This window comes from Muntiacus reevesi, chromosome 2 (genome assembly GCF_963930625.1).
Source record: "Muntiacus reevesi chromosome 2, mMunRee1.1, whole genome shotgun sequence".
NCBI lineage: Eukaryota > Metazoa > Chordata > Mammalia > Artiodactyla > Cervidae > Muntiacus > Muntiacus reevesi.
In genome coordinates, this window is record NC_089250.1 from 272608743 (window position 1) to 272620102 (window position 11360).

Genomic DNA, 11360 nt, shown 5'->3' on the forward strand with positions numbered 1-11360 from the left:
TTAATTGATTCATTCTACTGTTAATGGGCAAGTGGGTAGTTATGAATCTAGGACTAATATGAGGAATGAGTAATTTGTAATTAGGGCATATAAATCCTATAACTAATCTTTCAGTGATACATGTACAAGTTTCTGAGTATATTCATGGGAGTGGAATTATTGGCATATAGGATTACATCTGGTCTGCTGAAATAGGTACCACAATTTTCCAAAATTTTGGTACCATCTTTAACAACTACCACCAGTGCATGAGATTCTTGGTAGACCATATCTTAGCCAAAACTTGTTATCTCTGTCATTTCTATTTTTGATTTCTCACTGGTGTTTGACAATAGATAGGTGGTGGTTATATTTTAATTTTTGATGACTAAAGACATTAAATCATTTTACACACATATTATGCACTGACTAATCTGGTTTTCAAAACTTCTGTAGCAAAGATTTGCCCATTGTGTATCTTGTTGTGTCGTCTGCAAGACTTCTTTGTTCTGGTTACAAGTCATATCTCAGTGTGTGTTTTGATAAAAATCAGTTTTTATTCACATTAGCTACAGTCATTTCACCTATATGGGTAATATTTTTGGAGCCGTTTAGGATATATCTTAATTGCAAGACCATAGAGATACAAACACTATTTCTCTTTAAAACTGAGATGAGCAATCCATGCAGAATTCATTTGTTAAGTGATGTGGGTAGTGATAGAGACTTTTTAAAGATTTTTTTGGATGTGGACCATTTTTAAAGTCTTTATGGAATTTGATACAACATAACTTCTGTTTTGTTTTGGTTTTTGGCCTAGGGGCATATGGGCTTAGTTCCCCAACCAGGGATTGAAACTGCACCCCATGAACTAGAAGGCAAAGTCTTACCCAGTGGACCACAGGGAAGTCCCTGAGGCTTTTCTTTTCTCCAGCATGTCTAGCAAATGTCAGCCTATTCTGTTCTTTTATGTTGTATTACACTTTGGTTCCATTTGCTGTCACTTGTCACTGCTTCCCCCAGGTTAACTTCACTTCATCCTTACTGCTGACTTTCCCACTGAAATAGACTGGCTATCTCTCCATCTCTTTCCATCTTGTGAAGTCTTGGCAATTGATCAGGAGCCAACAAGTACCACTATTCGTGGCATCAAAAGTTCAATGAATCTTTTTGCTCAGAGGAATGTTTGTTGCCATAACTTCAAGGAAAACATGTCAAATGACAGAATCTCCCCCCAGGAATGTGGCAATAGGAATCATCTTCCTGTCACAGACTATGATTCGAATTCTGGGCAATTTCTCCCTTATTTATCAGTACCTATTCTTTTACCACACTGAATGCAGGATAAGGGCCATGGATTTGATTCACAAGCACCTGACGATAGCCAACTTCTTGGTCATTCCCTCTAAAGGAGTTCCTCAGACAATAGCAGCTTTTAGCTTGAAACATGTTTTTAGTGATTTTGCAAGGAAGCTTCTTTTATATGTTCACAGAGCGGGCAGGGGTCTGTCTATCAGCACCATCTGCCTCTTGAGTGTCTTCCAAGCCATTACCATCAGTCCAATGAACTCCTGTTGGAAGGATCCTAAAGTCAAAGCCCCCCAAAATGTTGGCTTTTGCGTTTTCCTCTTCTGGACCCAATACACATTTGTAAATTTAATTTTTCCTATGTATACATTGTATATGTTAAGCAAATGGAGCATGACAAACATCACAGAGACATAGGGTACTGTTTTATTACTTATCATGAGAAAGAAACAGGCTCAGTGTATGCAGCACTGACAGTGGTCCCTGAAGTTGTATTTTTTGTGCTCACAATCTGGACCAGAGGCTTCATTGTTATCATCGTACACAGACACAAACAATGAGTCCAACACATTCCTAGGAAGAGAGTGTCTCCCAGATCCTCTGCCGAGTCCAGAGCTACCCAGAACATCCTTGTTCTTGTGAGCACCTTTGTATCTTTTTTACACCCTTTCCTCCATCTTTCAGATTCCTTACTTTGTTTTTCATAATCCCAATTGGTGGTTCCTGAAAACTTCTGCCCTAATTTCTGTGTTTTTCAACCTTTAGCCCCTTTCTGCTCAAGAGACTTGACTCCAGTACACCCAGGCTCTACTTCGTGTGGATAATGAATACAAAAGCTGTCACTTTTAGTCAGAATTATGTAAATTGCTAGTTTTTGCACAATAATCCATTGTCTATTCAGCCATCACTTGAGAATGTTAATGCAGAAACTTAAGGGAAAATCAAAAGTCTTCCCAACAGACATGCTAGTGGAACTTCCCTGGCAGTCCAGTAGTTCAGACTCCACACTTCCACTGCCAGGCAGCGGGTTTGAGCCCTTATCGGGGAACTAAGATCCTGCAAGCTGAAAGGCATGACCAAAAAAAAAAGGCACAGTGTGTTGATTATACATGTGAGTGGCCATTTGGGATTAATAAAATCCACAGAGAATTAACTTTTTTTAAAAAGCCATCCTTTAAAAGATTTTTAATTGAAAAATAAAATCCATGCTAATGGGTATTGAGCTTTACAGCTGGTTCAGTGTGGAACCTACACTGCTATGAAATGTGAAAGCATTAGTCGCTCAGTCGTGTCCAACTCTTTATGACCCCATGGACTGTAGCCCATCAGTCTCCTCTGTCCATGGAATTCTCCAGGCAAGAATACTGGAGTTGCCATTCCATTCTCCAGGGGATCTTCCTGACCCAGGGATCAAACGCGGGTCTCCTGAATTGCAGATATTCTTTATTGTCTGAGCCACCAGGGAAGTCCCCTACATTGCTGTACCAAGGATGAATTAAGCCTCATCCTGATACATAGTATCCTGTAGATATTAAACTTAATCAAATGCTGCTTGAGGCAAACAAGTAGATCTGGTCTTATGTGTCAGGAAAAAAGAACAGTCGACCAGCTGGTGTACATGTGCGAATATTTGCCAGCAGTGAATATGACGAAGAAACAAGGGACAGACATTGTTGGAAGACAATTATGGATTTCTCATGTATGGGCCTGTCTTATAGACAGTTTTTTTTCTGTTTGCCTGAAAAGCAGCTTTGGGGAAAAAGGTACAGTGTCACCCTCTGGGAGAGTGGATAAATTTGTTTGCTCTATGGGTAAATAAAGATGTTCCCCCTTGGGGCAAATGGTAAGTCAGGCTCACTATCAGTTCCCTTTTTTAAAAAAAGATTATTGATTTATTTATGGCTGTGCTGGGTCTTGGTTGCTGTGCAGGCTCTTCTCTTGGTGCAGGGCACGGGCTCGGGGGCATGCAGGCTTCAGCAGTTGCGGGACAGGGCTCAGTAGCTGCAGCGGGCAGGCTCAATAGTTGTGGTGCATGGGCTTAGTTGCTCCAAGGTGTGTGGGATCTTCCCAGATCTGGGATCGAACCCACCTCTCCTGCACTGGCAGGTGGATTCTTAACCACTGGACCACCAGGAAAGTTCCCTAGGTTGGGTTTTCCTATACCAATTCCTCAGCTGTAATTCAATCCCATTATATATGCTACACTATTAATGTTGACCTCATGGAAATCAAGGCCTTGGAGAAGGAAATGGCAACCCACTCCAGTATTCTTGCCTGGAGAATCCCAAGGACAGAGGAGCCTGGTAGGCTACAGTCCATGGGGTCACAAAGAGTCAGACACAACTCAGTGACTAAGCACAAATCAAGGTCAGTGCAAGCCATGGGTCTTACACAGGCACAAAAAAGAAGGGCATGCTGAACTACAATCATATGGTGCACATTTACAAATAGTACTTCAAACATTAAAGAGGGCAATGTGTGCATGCTAAGTCGCTTCAGTAGTATGACTCTGAATGGCATATGGGTTCTTTACCACTAGTCCCACCTGGGAAGCCATAGTCTAAAGTTGTACTGCTGTGGTGTTTATTCATAGGCACATAAATATGCACGGGGTGGAGTGTAGATTAAAAAAAAAAAAACTCAAGGAAGTTATGAATATATATTCATAAGATTGTATGTTGTTTGATTCCATCATGCAAAGAAATTGTTACAGGTGCCTTTCAACCTGACTGCCTACAGATGTATTGTTAGTATTTGTTATGAAGTACCACAGTGAGGTGGATAGGCTTGATAAGATAGAAAAAACTTCATTTAGAGTTTTACAATCATTAAATTTTATTAATAAAGCATGACGACTATGACACATTCTGAATAAAATAGTATCATAGTGATATAGTGGTTAAACATGAATCTTACACATGTATAGTGCATTCTGGGTGTTTTGATTAAGTTTTCCTCTCTGATAACTGATCTCTCTTTTTTGAATTTATTTATGGGATCTTTTTGCAGCAAGGGGGATCTAGTTCCTTGACCAGGGATCATACCTGGGCCCCCTGCATTGGAAGCAAGGAGTCTTAGCCACTGGACCACCAGAGAAGTTTGAGGTGTTAGTTGCTCAGTCATGTCTGACACTTTGTGACTCCATGGACTATAGCCCATCAGGCTCCTTGTCCATGGAATTCCCAAGCAAAAATACTGGAGTGGGTCACCATGCCCTCCTCCAGGGGATCTTCCCGACCCAGGGATGGAACCCAGGTCTCCTGCAATGCAGGCAGATTCTTTACAGTCTGAGCCACCAGGGAAGCCCTGGACCACCAAGGATGTCCCAGATAACTGCTGTCTTTAGTTACTAAGAGTAAGACTAATTCTTCCCTCATCTTTGACATACAACAGTTATTTTCTTTGAAAAGAGAGGATGACTGTGATTTCCTCTCCATTATTTCTACCACAGAAAGCAATCCCTACTAACATATCATCCTATTGTCAAGAATATCTCAGTCTCTTAATGGCTGCTCTGTTTCACACTCGACTGGTAGAACATTGGTTTCTCAGAATCCAGTGGGTCCTCTGTCATAGCAACAGACCTGTACAAGAGGATCTGAAATTATTATGACTTATGTCATTGTTTTACATATAGTCTCCCACCCCTGTGCTCTCATTCAGAAACACTATATTGTATGCTAAAATTCAGTGCCCTTGTCCTTTCCAGAAACATGAATATGAACAATCCCCATGATGGCACAGACAGTAAAGAATCTGCCTGCAATGCAGGAGACCTGGGTTCAATCCCTTGGTCGGGAAGATCCCCTGGAGAAGGGAATAGCTACCCACTCCAGTATTCTTGCCTGGAGAGTTCCACGGGCAGGGAAGCCTGGCCGACTACAGTCCATAGGGTCACAAATAAGTCAGACATGACTGAGTGACTAACACTTCACTTCACTTCCACCTAATAAAAGTAGGCCTTTTTATCTTTCTGATCCCTTCCCAGAGCCCATGATGGTAACATATGAAAAAAAAGTGAAAAAGAAGTCACTCGGTCCTGTCCGACTCTTAACGACCCTAAGTGTGAAGAGGGTCACACTTCTTCTGCAGCCTACCAGGCTCCTCCATCCTTGGGATTTTTCAGGCAAGAATACTGGAATGCGTAGCCATTCTGTTCTCCAGGGGGTCTTCGTGACCCAGGAATCGAACTCAGGTCTCCCACATTGCAGGCAGACTCTTTACCATCTGAGGCACCAGGGAATCAAAGCATGTGACCTGGGTTTATCCCGGGTTGGGAAGATCCCCTGGAGGAGGGTATCAATCAGTTTTAAACTTTGGGTTGAAAGACATCACGAGTAACACAGCCTTTTCCAGAAACGTCATATAATAAAAGTATTTTTAAAAAGAATAAATGGTACATTTCCAAAGATCTCCTTGCTCTACCAACACCCATCATGTCATAAACTTCAAATGATTTTGACTTTTAATAACTGTGAAGAACTTAACATCTTAGGCTGAATCATCTAGGACTAGACACTTAGTTCTCCCTAGTATAAATTGTAAGTCTGTTGTTTAAAAGGATCAAGTGATTTACCCAATTCATTACATTTCTAAGGCTTTCTCTCCAGTATGAATTCTATGGTGAATCCCAAAGTCAGACCATTGTCCAAAGGCCTTGCCACATTCAGTACATTTGTGTGACTTCTCTCTGGTATGCGCTCTCTCATGACCCCAAAGGTGTGAGCGTTTGATAAAGGCCTTATCACACACATTACATTTGTGTGGCTTCTCTCCAGGATGTATATTCTGATGTTGAGTGAGGCTTGAGTACTGCTTAAAGGCTTTGCCACACTCATTACATTTGTAAGGTTTCTCTCCAGTGTGAATTCTCTGATAAATTCTATGGTTTGAGTTTTGACTAAAGGCCTTGCTGCATATGTTACATTTATAAGCTTTCTCTCCTGTATGGATCCTCTGATGTCTGGTGAGACTTGAGCCCCAGTTAAAGGATTTGCCATATTCATTACATTTGTAAGTTTCCTCTCTACCATGAATTCTCTGATAAGCCTCCAAGCTTGAGCTTTGACTAAAAGCATTATCAAGTATATTAGATTCAAGGTGTTTCTTTTTGGTATGTATTTTCTGATGTCTAGTAAGGTGTACAAATTGTGTATAGGCCTTGTCACAGTCATGACATTTGTAAGGCTTCTCTCTGGTATGGTTCCTTTTCTGTTTCGTTAGGCTTGAACACACAGTGAAGGTTTTGCCACACTCATTACACTTGTAAGGTTTCTCACCAGTGTGGATTCTCTGATGTTCTGTAAGACTTGAACATTGGATGAAAGTCTTACCACATTTATTACATTTATATGGTTTTTCTCCAGTATGAATTTTCTGATATTTCACCAGACTTGAAATGTGGATGAAAGTCTTGCCACGCACAGTACATTTGTGTGGCTTCTCTCCAGGATGTATGTTCTGATGGTTAGTCACTGTTTAAAAGCTTTGCCACACTCGTTACATTTATAGGGTTTCCCACCAGTATAAATTCTTCAGTGAATCCTGAGGGTAGACCACTGCCTAAAAACCTTGCCACATTCAACACATTTGTATGGTTTCTCTCCAGTATGAATTCTCTCATGAGCCCAAAGATATGAACGTTTGGTAAAAGCCTTGCCACACTCATTACATTTGTAAGGTTTCTCTCCAGTGTGAATTTGCTCATGACACCAGAAGTCTGAACATTTGATAAATGCCTTGCCACATTCATTGCATTTGTGTGGTTTCTCTCCCATTTGAATTCTCCAGTGATTTGTAAGGTGGGAATTTTGATTAAAGACCTTGTCACATATATTACAGTTATATGGTTTCTATCCAGTGTGGATTCTCTGATGTCTTGTGAGGTTTGAGAACTGTTTAAATGCTTTACTGCACTCATTACAGTTATAAGGTCTCTGCTTAGAATGAATTCTCTGATGGCTAGTAAGGACTGAAAGATGGCTAAAAGTCTTTCCACAGTCGTTACATTTGTACAGTTTTCCACTAATGTTGGTTTTCTGTTGCTGTGTATGCAATGAACGATACACAAAGAGCTTTCCATATTTATTACAAATGTTGGTTTTGACACTAAGAGGAAATCTTTGAAGTGATAAAATTGAGGAACAAGTTTTGATAGACTTTTCAACTTGATTACACTCATAAATTTTCTCTTCAGTTTGAAATTTCTTCCATTCCATCAGATGTGACTGAAAGCTTAATCCAGTTCTATTTTCAAAACATTTTGTATACTTGTTTCCTACATAAACTGTGCCATTTTTTATTTTTAACAAATTCTTTACAAATGACTTCCTATTTTTTTAAAACTGACATGTACTTTTTCTTAAAGAAACACTTGGTTTTAAAGGTAAATTAATCCTGGGTTTGCTGTCTTGTTCACCTTTTCTACCAGCGAGATTTATGTTATTTGCCATAAGTGTTCCTTTGGAATTTCTTCCTTCATATCCATACTTATTCTCAAACTCAAAGGTATTTTCCCCAGACTTCACTGAAGTCAGATTCTTTATTACCATGGTTTCCGAATCTTCCCAAGACCACTGGTTGGTCTAATTCTCTGTTATTAATATACTTCTTCTGTAATAATTCCTTGGTCATGAACCTAATGGAGGTATCTGAAAGATAACCACTGCCTTCATATTAACTAGAGTTGGAAGGTGAACATTACACTAAAAGTAATATTTACATTGAAGAGATTAAAAACTTCTCCACCGATTTCCGGCTTCTGGGACCTCCCCTCCCCACCCCGCCCCAGGAGACGGCTTCCGGTGTCATGGCGGCTTGAGGTCCCGGCAGTCGGTGAGGCGGCTGCAGGCCCGTCCCTGCGGAGCCGCTGGTCCGGCGGGCGGGGTTGTGACCGCAGTCCCTGCCGGCCTGCCCCGGGCGTCGAGTCAGCTACGTGTCAGCCCTCTCAGTCCGCACCGGTGGCGGGATCAGGCTGCGCCTGGGGCGCGGAGCCGCCGCGGTTTCTGGAAGACTTCGGGCGGCTGTGGCAGGTACAGAGCCGCCTGGGTAGCGGCTCCTCGGCCTCGGTGTATCGGGTGCGTTGCTGCAGCACACCCGGCTCGCCCCCAGGAGCGCTGAAGCAGTTCGTCCCGCCAGGAACCACCGGGGCTGCGGCCTCGGCCGCCGAGTATGGTTTCCGCAAAGAGAGGGCGGCGCTGGAGCAGTTGCAGGGGCACAGGAACATCGTGACTTTGTATGGAGTCTTCACAATCCACTTCTCTCCAAATGTGCCATCACGCTGTCTGTTGCTTGAACTCCTGGATGTCTGTCTTTCGGAATTGCTTTTATATTCCACTCACCAGGGTTGCTCCATGTGGATGATACAGCATTGTGCCAGAGATGTTCTAGAGGCCCTTGCTTTTCTTCATCATGAGGGTTATGTCCTTGCAGACCTCAAGCTGCTTAACATACTGTGGAGTGCGGAGAATGAATGTTTTAAACTCATTGACTCTGGACTTAGCTTCAAAGGCAATCAGGATGTAAAGTATATTCAGACAGACAGGTATCGGGCTCCTGAAGCAGAACTGCAGAATTGCTTGGCCCAGGCTGGCCTGTGGAGTGATACAGAATGTACCTCAGCTGTTGATCTGTGGAGCCTAGGAATCATTTTACTGGAAATGTTCTCAGGAATGAAATTGAAACATACAGTCAGATCTCAGGAATGGAAGGCAAATAGTTCTGCTATTATTGATCACATATTTGCCAGTAAAGCAGTGGTGAATGCCGCAATTCCAGCCTATCACCTAAGAGACCTTATCAAAAGCATGCTTCATGATGATCCAAGCAGAAGAATTCCTGCTGAAATGGCATTGTGCAGCCCATTCTTTAGCATTCCTTTTGCCCCTCATATTGAAGATTTGGTGATGCTTCCTACGCCAGTGCTAAGACTGCTGAATGTGCTGGACGATGATTATCTTGAGAATGAAGAATATGAAGATGTTGTAGAAGATGTAAAAGAGGAATGTCAAAAATATGGACCAGTGGTATCTCTGCTTGTTCCAAAAGAAAATCCTGGCAGAGGACAAGTCTTTGTTGAGTATGCCAATGCTGGTGATTCCAAAGCTGTTCAGAAATTACTGACTGGAAGTTTGTTGTGGCTACATTTTACCCACTGAGTGCCTACAAGAGGGGATATCTGTATCAAACTTTGCTTTAATCTGTAACCTGAGGATTATTTCCTGTTTCTCCTCTTCCATTTCCTGGGTTATTCTACATCTGAATGCAGGAGTACCCCCCTTATCATTTTAAGGGAATACTTTGTATATTTATTCAATCCTACTAATGTGCAGCCATCGCTCAAGCGGTGACTGCATTGCAGACATTTGGCACTGAGTAGGACAAGACCTCTTAGCTATACACTGAGGGGTTTTAGAGCATCCATGGGGCATCTTTTTTTGTGCAGTAGGGCAAGTGCTGCTCTTCAGTTTGTAACCTAAAAAGATACTGACTATTTCATGTGATCATGAAGCAGGGGCGAATGCTATCCTGTCATAGAAATATTAACAAATTTGTTAGCGTTGGTGACATCACTTACAGATTATTCCTTTATGCTGTCAGATGGTTCTTCCTTATTGATATCCATAGTCGGCACTGGATGCTGTCAGTAATTTTAAGTAATTGTCAAGCAGCAGTTCCCTACTGTGTTCTTAACACTGAGTTATGATTTTTTTTAAAGGAGTACTGTAGTACTGAATATTCCTTTAAAGAAACTGCGGTGAGCCTATCTCTCTATATTTTTTTAATTAAGGCTTTTAAAATAGAAAGCTGATGCTTGATCTTGCACAATTTTTATGTCTAGTATGTATGCTTGAGTGAGTGTGCAGGTATGAAAGGTTAGAGAATATTTGAGTAGCATTCTTTATAGTGTGGATCTTGTGGGTTAATACAGTCTATGCCCATCTCTTCCCTACCTGTTTAACGTCTATAAGATTTAGGATACAGGGTTTTGGGGAGTTGGTGTGTCTGGAAGAATGAAATGAGAAAATAGTCCATTCCTGAGAGGCCCAGAACACACAAGTCTAGACTGGATTACATTGAAACTCTCTTAAAGTGAGAAAACTCTTGTAAGAGTTTTGGTACACATAGATTGCCCCATCTTTTAGGGTCTGCTTTAGACCCTGCGTTAGCTCATCTGTTTTATACTGACTCTTCTAGGATCATTAGAAGATTTCTCAAGATAGAGTTCTGCCTACTATGATGGAAAATTTATGTTGGTTAAAAAGAAAGAATTAATTGTTCAGTGAAAGGAAAAGGAAAAAAATAGGTGAAGGGTGCATAATCAAGGATTCTTTATTTCTTCCTTTCTCTCATCTCCCTCCCACACCTTCTTTTCCTCTTCCCCCATTCTTTACCCCTATCCTAAGCTGAAGAGAAGTTAGAGGAAAGCATCCTAGTTGGTCAGGTGGTCTGACTTTTGACTGCAAGGAAGTTAAGAAAGGTGTAGCTATAATAAGGTGGAAGTAGAAAGAAAGAAAAACTCATGAAGAATTCTTAAAAAGATTCATAGCAATCTAACGTGACCCCAAATAGAGGCTACTAGTATTCCTAAGTTCATGGGCATAGATTGATTACGTGGTTTTAGGAATGATAATCAATGGATTCCTCTCACGTTACAGTAGATTGTCTTCAGAGGTTTAAATCTTAGGAAATCTTTATAAAGCACTGATTATACAAAAAAAGTTAAAAAAAAAAAACAAACAAACTTCTCCACCAAACTCTATAAATGTTTAAGAATAGAAAAGTAAATAGAATTCTTTAATAAAAGATACATGCATTTCAAATTATTTCAAGTGAAGCCTACTGTCAAAAACACTATAACCAGGTTGTTCACACTGTGTAAACTTATATAATCTCTGCAAGTGTATCCTTTGACTATCACACCAGAGCACACACAGATTGACAACAGGCAAATAGGTGTCTCATATTTGAAGTCAAAAGGTAACGGGAAGACATTTTCAAACTGCTAAGAAAAATAACTGTCTACCAAGAATTCTATGTATGTCTAAACTATTCCTTATAAAAATAAAGGAAAA

The 11360-nt window shown here is 41.0% G+C and overlaps 1 pseudogene; it reads left to right on the top strand.

Annotated features, from left to right (window-relative positions):
* The first annotated feature begins 8039 nt into the window (after window positions 1-8039).
* On the top strand, window positions 8040-11021 carry LOC136159350 (serine/threonine-protein kinase Kist pseudogene; annotated as a pseudogene).
* Window positions 11022-11360: the final 339 nt, after the last annotated feature.